Genomic DNA, 15841 nt, shown 5'->3' on the forward strand with positions numbered 1-15841 from the left:
GGTACCTTCACGCAAATGACACAAAAAAGGCTGCTTTTGTTTTCCAAAAGGGTCTGTTTTGGTTTTTGTGCCAGGTGGCTTATTTTCATACAGAGGATGTCATAAAACATTAATGATAAACTTGAGCAAAATTGTCTTCAGGAATTTTTGGGGCTGGTCCCCTGTGTTGACCAGGGTGAGTCTTTCATCAGTGTCAGAGCGAAGACTGATGGCCTGTCAAAAGAAAAGCCCTCCTCCATTTCTGGCCAGCTCCTGGGCTGGGCAACGCGGCTAAAAAAAGGGGTCTGGGCGAAGCGGCACTCTGAGCTTTTTGTCGGGAATGAATTCTCAGATGCTGGGGTCGCTGCCAACGTCCTTGCAGCCAACGGCTGAGAGGGCAGCAGAGTTCATGCTAACTGCAGCTTGGACCTGCGCTGAACATCTGCTCATGAATGAGCCGGCCGCCTACTAAAAAAGTATGAGGGCCTGCTGATGAAAAATTCAACGCTCTCTTTCTCCTGGCATGCTTGTTTTGCGTCTATTCTCCTGAGCCCGACCCTGCAGAATCATATTAAGAGAATCTGTGAGCACGCCGCAGAGTTTATCTGGAAGAACAGCTGGTGCTGAAAAGGGATCTGCTGCTTCAGGAGAGCTCAGGGACTTTTGCATGAAGATCTGCAAGCACGTAGGCCATTCGTCCTTGAAGAAGGAAAAAAAGGGTTAAACATTCAAGTAATATGCTGGGAGAGGTGGCTACATCTAGCAGATTACCTTAACTCTGATGGAGTGATGATAATGAAGATCATGTAATAACCTCAAGTTGTGTCAAGAGTCGATACGTCACGAGACAACACTTTATAATTTTTTTTAAACAGTTTTTTTGTTTTGTTTTTCAATTAAAATAAAAATGGTTTATGTTTAAAACAAGACAAATTACCAATGGGGACAAAAAAAAACAACTGACAAAAATTTATTATTATTATTATCATTTATTTAGTTAGTTATTTTTTGGCTTGTTGAGTAACAGTAAAGCCTTTAAAACCAGAAGGTTTTCAATATTTAATCTCAATATTTATGTATTTGCTCAAAAACTGCTTAAAATGGTGATGTTATTCACAACTGTCTCCTGCAGAGCATTAACGAATCATTGACGTTTGATTTGATTCAATATAATAGATAAATGAAGCAGAGACACTGCTGAACCATCTCAGTCTTATTGCTCTCATAATCAAAAGCTACGAGACAAACATTGTAAAAATCAATCATACATCCTTCTGGAAACTTAATGGCCAAACACACAGCACATTAAAATCACTCTGATATTTACAATGTATCATTATTTGCATAATTGCTATAAGCCTGCACAGTACATGGTTGGATGCTTACTGTCCCAAGACAAAAAGCCCACATTTTGATATTCTAGTCTCTCAACGTTGCAAAAGAATCAAAGAGATATTACATAGAATGGCTGACTTTAAAGACAAACTGCTCTGCCACTCCATCACAGTGCCCTCTCCCCAACACTGCAATTACTAGGTACAGATAATCATAGTCTTCACTTTACTTCTAAAGTCCAGCTAAATATTTGATTTACATAATTCCACCAAACCATTATACCTACAGGGTCAGAGGTTTTCTTTGGAAACATATCACTGTGAGTAATAGCAGGAGTTTAAGGAAGTGGTCAAACTGAAATAACCGATTACCTCACATTCAGCAATTTCGCTTCTGTCTCTGGCCAGGATAGGTTCAGCTCAGTGAGCCATAAACAGTTTGTTTGTGTACAGTGTGCCATAGTAAAATGAGGAACAGAGGCTACAACGTTTGGTTTCCATGTTCGCAGATGGTTCAATGTGCAGTGGAACCTTTTAGAGGAATCAGCAAAAAAACTGGGGAAGTATTAAAATAGGTATTACATGGCATTTGTTTCCGATTGGAACGTTCCTACTTCCTTGAGAGACTGAAGAACAGAAATTGCAACATTTGTCATAGAGTAATGCTAGTCGCGCCTTTAATATGCAAAAAGTCTGGCTTTTTTTGAGCACAGCTGCGATTTTTGTCACAATGCACCTTTAGATAAGTTTCCACCAAAAAGCCCCTTCTCAAAAAAGAAGGTGATGCTGCATTTGTCTAATGTTTATTTGATATTTAGCCCATTTGCTGCTAGACAAAACTATATTCTCCAAAGTAGATTATTACATTTTTCTGAATAAAACTGCATTGCTTGCCCATGCAAAACTAGCTACAATACAAAATAGTTTTGTATACTTATAAGAAAGATACTTTCTTTATTCTGTGAAACACAAAAGTAGTTTTAAAAACAGCTTCTTTTGTGTTCTTCAGAATGAAAAAAAATACAAGTTTTCAACTTCTCAGACAACAATATGGCTGGCTACAGTTTTCACTTTTTTTTATAAAAACAACTGGCATGCAAATTCAATATTATTGCATTATTAAAAGTCAGCATTGAGGTAAATGTTCAATAAGCTATCCTATCAGATCTATAACTGTGTTATATCTTTTTAATACATCGAAATGTGTCAGTAGTAGGGAGTGAGAGAAAGGGAAAAAATGGTAAATATGACTGCTAAAATTTAATGCAAACATTGTTGACACAATGTAATTTAAGTTAGGTAGTGTGAATGAAAGCCCAGCAGGGGTAATAATACCCTCCTAATGAGATTCCTCGCTCACTGTAGACCTTGCTGAGATAGCCATAATGCATGGCTCCTCTTTTTTAATAAAATAATTGTTACAGTTATTAAAGATGAATCTCATCAGAGGCAGGATGACAAAATAATTCATTACCAAACGCATGGCTTTAAATAGCTGCAAATTAAATTTTGCACAGAAAATATGCCTATAGATGAATGGGATCGTTATTTCATAAATATTGGATTCAGTGTGCCCTTGGAAGACAAAAAAAAAAAAAAATTCACATCTGAACATCAATTTTAAAGTTAATAAATGACTCTAAAACCACAAATTATTCTTATCACATATGTTAATTTGACAAAGAAAAAAAGGCAGCATTGTGGATCGAGTTTAAAGGTCCGGGGTGGGCGCGAACTACGGCTTGATAATGCGTTGCTAAATATGGATACCGCCAACGTATAATTACTTTTTTAGATTATTTAGAGTTCCTGCTGTTTACTAAAGGCACAGAAACTTCCCAGCAAGCACTTGGCATCTCCTGTCCTCTCTCTCACACACACACAAACACACTCACACACAGCAGGATGTAAAGAGGAAAGCTTTATTAAGATCCTGTAGCCATAAAAGAGCAGGGTGACTAACCGGCTGCATTAGCGTCTAAAAGCCAAAGTTATTTAAACCCAATAAAACACTAATACATTGTTTGAGTGGAAGTTACAGTGAAGTTATCTTCACCTTAATAACATCACGGCCAGCCTGATGTTGTTTAGATCAATAAAGCCCATTACAAGAACAGGCCTCAACATAGATAACAGGGCTCAAGCACAGTGATGTAACACTCTATGGCATCTCAAGAAGAAAGGAACCTTCTATTAAATAAAGAGGCCAATGGAAGGCCAATCATAAGGCATGGTAATCTGATAAGAGGCGGGTGTGAGTGTTTTTAATACGTGCTGCGTTTGAATAAACTGGGATGGTGGTTTGTGGCAGCCGTGTGGATGGTGAAGATACATGTGAGGTGGCATCTGATAGATTACGACCCTTCTTGGCCACACCACACCTTCTTCTCCATCTTATTGTGTCGGATATTCTCTGTCTAAGCTTGAACTACCATAATATTATTAGACAGACACTTCACTCTCACTAAGCTTTGCATTTTACCAAACTTTGTTCAGTTTGCAAAAATATAAATTTATAAGATATTAGAATGTTCCTATTAAAAAGACAGTTCACCCCAAAATAAATAAATTCTGTCATCATTTACTCACCCTCATGTCATTCCAAACCTGAGTGACTTTCTGTCTTCTGTGGAACATAAAAGAAAATATTTTGAGAAGTGTCTCAGAATGTTTTGTTTTTTTTCATCCATACAATGACAAGTCAATGGTAATGGCTTGGTCACCAACATTTCTCAGAATTTTTTTTTTTAATTTTTTTTTTATAATAATAAATTATTATTATTATTTTTTTTAAATGAACTATCCCTTTAATGCTGGAGGTGTCGCCTAGTAGTATCGTAAGTGAAAATTACATTGTGAGATACAAAGTCACAAGAGGGATATATTAAGTCACAATTACCTGAAATAAAGTCATATATTTTTTTACAAGCTTCTATATAATTCAGCTTAAATCAGCTGTAAATAAAAAATGTTAATGAGACAAACTGAGTTGAAATCAATTCAGAGATGTCAATATGTGGCATGAAATGATTTCTCATAGTTATACTGCACATGAGTGTTTGCACGAGGGCCTATTTTAGTCCACCAGGTGATGCTCTGACATCTTACTGTAATGTCTGACTCCTAATGTGATACACATTATAACACTCTAATGCACTTAATACACAAATATTCCAACACACATAAAAACAAGTAAATTCCTTTGCACAACACACATCATACCAAAATATCTCTCATTCAGACACGGTGCAGTAATGGTGATAACGTTATCATCGCAGGAATGACAAAACAATGACATTCACCTTGCACAATATTGAATTCAAACAGTCCTGGGCAGAACAACCTGTCTGTACAAAGAAAACCACAGAATCTACTTTTTTTTTTGTTTACCCAGTTCTGTTTCTCAAGCTTGACTCCAGACAGCCTTTCAGAAAACTGTTTCATTCTGGTCAACAGACAGGAAGTGATGAATAGCATAAATGGTTTTGAAAGGGAGAGCAAGAGAATGCATGTGTATGTGAGGGTTCATAACAGTGTGTTATTTCTGGTGAGAGATGCAAACACAGGCCTGAGGATTGCAGGTCTGACAGACAAAACCACAGGAAAGACTGCTGTGATGTTACCTCTCACACCACACGCTCTGTGATAAGAAGAAATAAAAAAGGAAAAAAGATCTGTAACATGGGGTTGAAAAGTCCCTTCATGGGGGTTTCACTGCTGTGTGTTTTAGAAGAAGGGGCCCGTCAGCACACAGTGCAGGCAATAAACACGTTACGTGATCTTGGTGTAAGGTCTATGCTACGTGACTGTTTTCAGTCTATCTTCGCAAACTCTCAACATCACACATCTTGTTTTTTGTTTGTTGACATCTAACATACCGTATCTAACATACATGTTAAATACAAGCTAAAACTTTTCTTAGCACATTAAAGATCTAGTCAACACGTGAAACGCCAGCTAAACAAAATTTTCCACAGTTTTTTTTATTGTTATTTTTATTATTATTTTTAGACTCTGAGGTTTGTTTTGATGTACCTGGGCTTATTTCAAAGAGCAAAACCACACTGTAAAAACATCCTGTTAAGTTAACTGTTAAAATTGGCAGCTGTGTTCGCCAGAAATTCAACATAAAAAAAAAAAATCAGCTTTTTACTGTAAAACCTACTAATAACCATTATAATAATAGGTGGTAAAACAGAAAACCACATGATGAATCAGAGTTCACAGAAAGTGCCCCTCCATAAAAATGGCAATACTCCTAAATAGCTGGCACATAGAGTCATACACACAAAGACAAACCACCATCAGGGTAACTCACAACACTACAAAATGCAAAATGCAATTAACTAAATAACATAAAATCTTACACAAGACTAATGTACATCATAAATAAGATAAATAAAAAAAAAAAAAAAAAAAACTTATTAAAAAAAATCATATACGATTTGTCAGGCAGGGCTTCTTAGAATGCCCTGTTTATTTATTTATTTATTCCAATAAATATATGGTAAATTATTGTTTTTACTTTCAAAAAAGCATACATTTTACATGTATTTTCCAGCAAAATTAAAATTTACAGTTAACAAGTTTTTACTGTAGTATTTTAGTCTTTTTCTATAAAAATTTATTTATTCAATTCATCACAACAATTTACACATTCTGCTTGTGTTTTATAATTAAGGCCTAAATGTTTATGTACGGATGATGATTCATTTTGAATCAAGTTCAAGATGCTATTTTAGTTAGTTTAAAACTATTCAGGTGAGCATCGACTTCATCTGGATGCTTGCAACTGAAATTTCCCCCTACGTTTTTCTGCTTTTGTTTTTTCCCGTTAGCAAAATGTGACCCCACTAAAAGCCACAAAACGTCAGGGCATTCTGAGATGGGTGCCATGTCTCATGCGTTGTGGTATGACTGGGCTGCCCACATATTGATTTACTCAACCTGAATTACCTTTCTGGCATCCCAGGGGACGACCAAAAATCTCTGCGCAAATTTGCTCAGCCACTCCGCATGCAGAGGAAGAGTCAGTAACTTGAGAGCAAGCGGGTCCAAATGGATGCCTGTGAAGGTGACGATAGCAAATAATATCTCCGCAGAGATGATCGTCTTTGACAGTGTTATATTACTGGACGATAAATATACAGCGCTGAGGAGGCAAAAAAAAAAGAGAGGGGAAAGCTGTCGCCAGCTGAGTACGAAAGCATAAATAAGGTCTTTTACCTTCGTCAGTTATCTGTCTTTTGACATGCAAGCTGAGCACACTGTAATTAACACGGAAAGAGATAATGGGGTCTCTACCCACTGATCAATCTCCCACATAGATCATCCGTCTCTTTACAATGCCACGTTTTTTTTTTTAAACAAGCCACAGATATTAGCCTTTTTAAATAGCTACTGTAGCTTGATATGGCTTATTATTTATTGACATGACTGTTTACATCATGTTCACAAAAGAGCCACTCTTTTCTGAATACAGCACATAAATACATACATCAATGCAGAATGGTTCGACCCGCAAGACTGTATTGACTGACTGTTGGGTCTGTTAGATAATGGACTCAAAACAGAGACGTGAATTCTGTTTACAAAGAGTAGAATCTAAAGAGCCACAAGACAGCAATGCAACAACTCTACTCAGGAAGCATAAGCTGTAGTGTTCTGTGTTTGTGTGTGCGTGTGTGTGGGTGGGTATACATTTGTGTGTATTTCTGTAACCCAACAGGGAGACAAACAGGCCTGTTGTTTGTTTGTATTTCTCAGCTCTGCACATGTTTGTCAGGTCTAGATCCACTTTCACAGATTTGCTGTTCTTGTCCCCTCTGGCCTAGTGTACACTAGTGTTCTCAGAGACTGCTTTAATGGACAGATTCCTGTTCCTGCTCTCATGGGGACAGGCATGAACACGTCAGCTACATGAAGCTCTAGTGGAGCCGTGGCCTAGCAGTTAGTGCACATTCTCTCACACACTGGGGCAACGAAGGTTTGAGCCTTGCTGGTGTAATTTTGCAAGCTGTTGCCCCTCTTCTTTGGGGCACTTCCTAGTGTACCATTCAAAATAAAATGTCAAAAATAAACATGACTGATTAAAATGGCATTATATAAATTTATATTTTAATTACATAAAGCATTTATAATATTAAACAGTATAACACTACCTTTCAAAAGTTTGGGTAGGACTTTTTTTTTTAATGTTTTTGAAAGAAGTCTCTTATGCTCAACAAGGCTGTATTTTTTAAATCAAAAATAGTAATACTGTAAAATATTATGATTTAAAATCAAATTTCTACTTTAACATATTTTATAATATAATTTACTTCTGTTATGGCAAAGCTGAATTTTCAGCAGCCATTACTCCAGTCTTCAGTGTCACATGATGGTTCAGAAATCATTCCTATTATTATCAATGTTTTAAAAAAAAATTTTCAAAGGGCCTCCTAATATTTTTTACAAGATTTTTTTTTCATCCTTGCAGAATAAAAGTATTAATTTATATATTTAATATCATAAAACAGAAACAGGTGTATAAATGTATATAGACAAGAAAAAATCATATTTTACAGTATGACCAATGTGTTGATATGACCAATACAATGTGGACCAATTCACAAACAAATAATTCCTAAGGGCTGATTCTTTTAATTAATCATTCAGAAATGCTCTCACAAAGAACAAATTCTTCACTTAATAAACTCACTAAAAAAGTCAAAGTGCCTCTGAAAATCTGACTCACTAATCAACTGAACTTGATTAAACTTAAACCATACTGACCGGTTACAATGTATAGTTAAGATACAGACTATTATGTAAGGATACACATTTGCAACAAAGTTATTTTCTGTGATATAGTGATATATACACATACACTACAGTTCAAAGGTTCAAGGTCAGTAATATTTTTTAAAGAATCTGATGCTTTTATTAAGCAATTGTTTTAACAATTGGTGGTACAGACGTGTACGATTTTACAAGATTTCTGTTTCAAATAAATTATGTTCTTTAAAACTTTCTATACATAAAAAAAAACATATTAAAACATAAAAAATTGCAATAATAATTGTTTTTGTCTTTGCCAAATAAATTCCACCTTCTTGCATTAAGAGACTTCTTAAAAAAAAAAACCTTTAAAAAAATCTAACTGACCATAAACTGTCAAAGTTTTACACTTTTGTGAATATGAAAGGATGGAAAAACACTATTCTGTAGGAATTCTGCATCCAGTTAAATACACAAAAATATAGTAAAAGCTGTTACATCGAACACAGACAATCACCCACTACAAGCAAACAGAATGTAGTTTAACAAGGACAAATCATAACACCTTGAATCACAGCAGCATATCTCCATACTAAAGCTTTCATCATTACCCAAAGTCTACCCTCTCAGCTCAAACTTCTCAGCATTCGTCATTAGCACAAGGCTAAACGGTCAGTGCGCCACTTCCCCTATTTAGACAAGCGATCCGTGAATAAAAAGTAGATCATTTTTAGGCCTCATTAAAACCATTAACCTTATATTATTAAATGGAGGATGTTAATGTCAAAGTCACTTGGTCTCTGATTTGTTTTTTTTCATGAATAGATTTCACAGAGCTTCTCTTAAAAAACATAAATAAATAAAAAAAAAAAATAAAAAAAAAAAAACAAAACATGTACACTTAATATCCTAATTTTTAAAGTAAAAGACTGATATCTCTGATGTAAAATAACAAAAAAGTTTAAATGGTTGCCCTAAACACAGATATGACAGGAAGGAGGTTTTAGGGAAAAAAGGGTATTTCTGATTTACATTGGCCTGTTGATAATTTTTATGGTTTGTAAATTACAAACACCTCAACTGACTATGGGCGGCACATGCTAATCGCTGATACAGTGCTATACAGCAGTGGTAGGATGACTGATTCTGCTTGTGAGACTGCGTTTGATTCACTGCGGTGGCGAGAAAGGTAAAGTGCCCCAAAAAACCAGACATATGACCTTTCTACATAACTGAGACAATTATACACCCCCCACAATCACACACCCTCGACTGTCCTTCCCCTCCGTTCTCTTTCCCAGTGACCTGCGCTAACCTGCTCTCATCTCTCTGCCCAGACAGGAAACAGCGTTGAGAGTGTGCTAATGGGTCCAGCCCAAAATCCAGACCAGCTTCACAATAAAGGCCACCACCTCGAGCTCCAGCCTGCCCCTATCAGACTGAAGCAGGGGGGGCACATCCTGTGTGAAACCTCATCCTTAACTAGCATCATCACAGTGTAAATAAATGCTTTCTCTTTTATTTGCTCTTTTTCTCTCGTTCTCTACCACCTTAAAGTCCAAAAAGGAAAATGAAAAGAGAGAGGGAGGGAGAGATAGGAGATATGGACGTTAATTTGCTACTCGCTGCAAGTTGCTCTGCTGTTTCCTACACACACACACTGGGCTAGCTGCCTGGGACTCCATCCCGTACTTGTGTTTTTTTCCTGATACTCACCATTACGACATCGGCCCACAGCCTGCCAGCCACCCAGCAAACAGGAAGTTAGGAAGCTAGGTGTAACTGAAAGCTTTTGTGAAAGCGGGAGAGTGAATAAGACTGCAGTGAATAAAAGCTACTAAAAAAGCATGTCTGTATTGCATTATAATACACACCCAAGGAAAGAAAAGTTACAAATGAGATCTCTCAAAAAACAGAACCAATATACTTAGTGTGAAGACTAATAATCTAAAGAATATTTTTCTACCATAAATAAATAAATAAACAAACAAACAAATAAAACATTTTGTGCAATGGAAATGTTCCATAAATTCTTCATGCAATCACAGATGCCAATAAATAAGCTTTTTTTTTTTAAGAGTCACTGTCTTAAACTGTGCTCCGATTTTCCAGTATACCAGAGTCTGCAATCAAAAGTCAGCCATTTCAATTTGAACTCCAACATCTTTCATCAAATTGAAAATTGAGCTATTCCATCTACCTTTACAATCATCTCTTTTGTTTCTTTTTTCATTTCATCCTAAATAAAGTAGGAACATTGTTTATATCTGAATGAAATGGACTCTCTTTGTCATATGACAGCTACTGGCTAATTTGTCTATTTTTATTTTAAGACGAAACATCGGAGACAAAGTTGTTGCTTTAATGTCATATGGACAATGTTTTTTCACTTAAGTCCCCTGAGATTTTCAGACAACCTTCTGTGGTCTAATTAAATTTTTCATTGTTGCAAAAATCATTGATAATCTGTAATAGAAAACATTTAAAATGTATTACTAATTAAATGTTTCAGCAGTACTGACATATATTTAAAAATTAATATAAGCAGATTTATTTATCAGTCATCTGAGGTCTTACTAAGGAAAAGTGAAATTAAATGAGAAAATGAAATATGACAGGATGGGTAACAAACTTGCTGCAACAACAAGGGCGCACAAAGGCGTTCCTAAAACAGCTCTGAGAAAGGTGGACATATCAAGCAGTGAGACCCTCTGCATTAGCCTGTGGTGTGTGTTACACAGAGGCAATTAAGACAGGATACTGATCTAATGAACTTCTAAGTGTGTGTGTGCTGTGTTAAGTTGTGAAGTGGGCCTTATGTTGAGCCACTGCTAAATGAGGGTTGAGTTTCAGTCGCCTGGTCAGAGGTTCTTCAGGCCCAATCTAAACTTGTGCTTGTATGTCCGGCTTTGTGGATGCCAGTCAATGAGCAGATGCTTGGAAAAAGAGAAACATCACACAGTACTTGCATTTCCATGCCTGTCAGGGTGGTCATGAACTGTGTTTGAGTCTATGAGGCTGTTGTTAATTGCAAAGCCACAAATAAGCAAACGGCCAAAACACGATTCAATCTGCTCAGTTCACTAAACAGCATTTTTCTGCCCAACTGACTGATGGGCAATGGTATAATTACAATAATTTGCTTCATATATCTGTCAAACCAATCCCAGAGGATAGTTTTATTGTTCAAGGGTTGATCTTTTTTATCTCAGGAGACTCATTGGATTTATGCTTCAATCAAAGTTTGAAAATTCAGATGTTGATCCTAGAATGAAAATAGACACAATTTGTCATCACACAACAAGTGTAGAAAGCTAAAATATTAATGTTTAAAGAATAGAGCAGATATTTGGTTTTGGAGGATTTTATGAGAATTTTTGAGTTCATAAAAAAATCTCTGAACATTGATCATAAACAAATAAGATAACAAATGAGACATTGTTGAAACCTATTTTGAAACTCTTGAGCAGTGGTGTCTCAAATGGGGGACAGGGCATCAAATTTAAAAAACTGCCCAATAAATATTTTTTATTGGAAAAACTTACAGCATCAGAATTTTGATTCTTATAGACATCACAAAATAAACTGTTTAATTATATCAACAATACCCTTTTGTGATAATAAAAAGTTTAAAAACAAGCAGAATTGTCATAACTGCAGAATGAAATACGAGGAGAAATATATTGGCCAAAACAGTGGTGCCTAAAAATATTACATCAAAAAGGCTGCGAACCAATGCACTAGAGGAAATACTGTACGTGTGAGACTACTGGGGTGTTTATTCAGAGAAAAGGCTGACAATCAGGGGTCAAAAGTCACTTTCCATTTCCATTGTGAATGACAAATAAAGAGATGTTATAGAGAACTAATTTGCCATTTCTTCTTCCCATACGTTGAAATTTGCTTCTGATGAACATCAACGTCCAATTTAATACTTCTCTCTATCACTTTACAATCAGCTGAACAAGGAATCATCGTCAGCAAAGTGAGATGTTAATCACTAATGGTGAGAATAGATGGAAATGTCTTAGACTAGTCCAACTCAAGTGCAGGGATATGCTGAGACAGTCCAAAGTTTATTTCTCACAAAAGATGATGAGGAAATGGTAGCATCTGTATTATTGTTTCTTCAAATTAACCTTCAACTGGAAAAATAAATGGTTCGGTGACCTCTCTATTTTGTGAGCTATTATTTCTGCCTCCCCACATACATATATATGCATACTATAATTTTGTTTCATGAATTGCCAAACATACAAAGTACGTAACAACACATAAGACGTCACACTGTAAAAAGACTAAAATGATCCTAGCCACATTTATTGTCACTTCTTGTGTTTATTGCCTCTTTATGATCATTTGTTGTATTCCTTTTGATAAAAGTTTCTGCTAAATTAATAAATGTAAAATGTATGTAAGAATAAAGCTTCTGAACACACAGTTTACAATACATTATGGTCCAAGTCAAAAGAGCCCACCACCAATTCACAATGTCTAAGAGATATGTTTTCAGACATTTTATAGCAGACAAACACAAAACTCTTCTCCTCAACATCCACACTATATGTGAAGGAATCAATCTTTTGAGTCGAAATCAGTCTCAGAACAAGTCTAAATGACTCGGTAATGAATCAAACTGAACTGAAAGTTCGGTTCTTGAATTAGACTCACTGAATCAGATTAATAGATCACTGCACAGGAAGTTTTTTGTTTTTTTTTTACGTATATTTTGGCCTGTACCTCACATAATCTTATTGTATGAATTCAGAAAACCTGAATCAAAGTGCATGAGTCATATGAACCATGTTTTTGATACTTTCACCTGTCTTTGCATCCTTTTTGAAACTTGAAAGCGCCAGCCCCCATGTGAACTATATACCTGCATGGAAAAGAACTAGTACAATGAAGAAATAAAGTCATACAGGTTTGGAACGACATAAAGGTAAATTATGTAAATGAGTAAATGATGACAAAACTGTCATTTTTGCATGCACTATTCCTTTAAATATGATAATGTATGGAGGAACGGACCTGGAGCACAACTGGTAGGCAAATGCACCATCAGCAGTTGTGTAAGTCACATAAGGAGGAGAGGAAGAGATAGACAGAGAAAGAAAGACCCCTAAGTGCATTCTCTTTTGCTGGCACAGAACAATGATTCACGCCATTGCCCGCTGTATCCCTCAAATGAGGCATTACGTACAGTGGCTACCGTTACTGCAGGAAATATGTCCTCTCAGTTCTTCTCAACACTCATTTCATTCCCATCCTTGTGTTTTCCTCTATTCATCCTCCACTTCACACTGTATCAGAGCAGGAGGAAGGTTCCCCACCATGACGGGCTGCAAAATAACAACTCTCACCTTCAGCACAATTCATTAAAGCAATTTAATGTTGCCGCCCTCCAACGTAATTTTTATAATTGAAATTTAATTCTCTTACTATATATATATTTTAAGAAGGAGGGGGTTAATTGACATTTGTAGTAATTAATTGCCAGGCAGAGAGATGTTTATGTGGAGAAGTTAAAAATAAAAAGTGACACAGAGAGCAGAATAAAGGGGCCAACGTGCTGAGATGATCTCATCATCACGGCCTTCCCTCCTGCAGATGAAAGTTAAAGGAGAGGGATGGAAGGAGCAACTTCACTTCACAGTCGAGGATTTAATTGTGCAAGGATTACATTACCTCTGCACAAATGTCATGTTTGCTTCTAATCAGGGCAAAGGCGGGGACTGGCACCGTGCCAGATCTATGGCACAGAAGTGTTCTGCCAGTTGCAAATATACAAGCATGCTCACACGAAGCTGCAAAATGAAGATGACAGGAAGACTAGTCATTGATGGCAATACATAAGTGTGAAGGGACAGCAACCCACCGCACTGCAAGTAAATCACTTGCATAAGCAACTATATCTTCACTCTGGGTGACTAAATAATGTCTATCATTAGCTATTGGTTAATAAATTCTTAGATTTTACTCGCCAGTGTGTGTGTTAGAGGCTAATTACAAGTTTAGCATAGATATATTTTCCCTTGCTGAACAATCTGAGAGCTTGAGAGTTTCGTTCTCCATCAAGTGATCTGTGAAGTGATCAAGTGATCTTCAATTCAGCTCAATGGATGTCATTCCTCTCAAAATAGCAGAGTTCATTTAGAATTATTCGGCTTTTAAGAACAAGCAGAAGATGTGCCAGTTTCTCCGGTATTAGGCGGAACTAATGCGCAAAGTGCAATCTCATTGGCTGGCGCTCATCTATTACCATCCCCATTTTGATTTCAGCAAATCACTCTCAGTGAACGCTGACAACGTGATTAATATTCATGAACCAAGCAGCTCATTAATCCTCAATGCCAGCCAGAGCCCTGACTTAAACACAATTGAGCATCTCTGGAGGGATATGAAAATGGCTGTCCAGCAACGTTTACCATCCAAGACTGACAGAACTGGAGAGGATCTGCAGGGAGGAATGGCAGAGGATTCCCAAATCCAGGTGTGAAAAATTTGTTGCATCGTTCCCAAAAAGACTCATGGCTGTATTAGATCAAAAGGGTGCTTCTACTAAATACTGAGCAAAGGGTCTGAATACTTAGGACCATGTGATATTTCAGTTTTTCTTTTTTAATAAATGTTCAAAAATGTCAACAATTCTGTGTTTTTCTATCAATATGGGGTGCTGTGTGTACATTAATGAGGAAAAAAATGAACTTAAATGATTTTAGAAAATGGCTGCAATATAACAAAGAGTGAAAAATTTAAGGGGGTCTGAATATTCGCAAGTTTTTTTCCAAGCAAATTAAGTGCACGCTTTCATCATGTGTAAAATTACTGATTAACATGGCAGATAAAAGCAGTTTGTTTTTTTTACACCAACAATATCCTATAGGCGTACTACTTACAGAACTTGATGTGCTGTTGTGGTGGGCCAGTTTCAAATCGCATATTTGGCACACTGACTTTGTCTTGTCCTCACTCAATTTAAAGTGCTTCCACACAGCTGAGGTCTTCTGGATTTTTGTATTCTCTTCCAGATTAACTGAATCATGATGTCCACTCATGGGTGATTCATATTCAAGCATGAATGAGAACCGTTCCGTGGGAGATGCAAGGTGTTCAAAAACAAATGTTAAAAAATTTGAATCTCAAAACTGAAAATCTAATGCCAGTCCACACCAAACGAATAATGAAATATTCTGGTCCAGCCCTAATATATATATATATAAATATTTACTAAAGTAAACTAAAAAATTTACTAGCCAATGGCCATTATATTGCCAAGGTGTGCTTAGAGAGTTGGACAATGACACTAAAAGTGGGTCAAATGCAAATGGGCAGAAGTATCAAATATTGGGTTAAAAGAACAAACACAACCCAGATAAAAAATAAAAAAATCTTAAGAAAGTTAGGGGTTTCAGGATGAGTGTTCTCGTAGACAAGAGAAAGATGATCTTTTTGCCATCTAGGAGAAAAAACTATTGAGACATTAATGAGATTAAATGGAGAACTTGCTTAAGTTTCCTTCTTCTTCGACCCACATTACTTATAAGAAAATAACTCAATTTATCTAACATGTCTCAAGTTCAAAAGAGATCTCAATGTTTCAAATTGTGCTCAAAGTTGCAAGATACTAAATACCCACAGGTTAAAGGCTGTGCAAATGGAGACTAAAAATCTTCCTGAGAAAAAGACCCCAATAATCTCATATACCCTCTAAAGTTTCAGAAAGAGAGCTTAACAATGCCTCAAACTACACTCAAATTTGCCAGATA

The 15841-nt window shown here is 36.3% G+C and overlaps 1 protein-coding gene across 1 annotated transcript in view; it reads right to left on the reverse strand.

Annotated features, from left to right (window-relative positions):
- LOC109097866 (forkhead box protein P1-B-like) overlaps window positions 1-15841 on the reverse strand; it is a 189980-nt gene that overhangs the window by 145306 nt on the left and 28833 nt on the right. The window lies entirely within an intron of this gene.

This window comes from Cyprinus carpio, chromosome A6, assembly GCF_018340385.1.
Source record: "Cyprinus carpio isolate SPL01 chromosome A6, ASM1834038v1, whole genome shotgun sequence".
Taxonomy (NCBI): domain Eukaryota; kingdom Metazoa; phylum Chordata; class Actinopteri; order Cypriniformes; family Cyprinidae; genus Cyprinus; species Cyprinus carpio.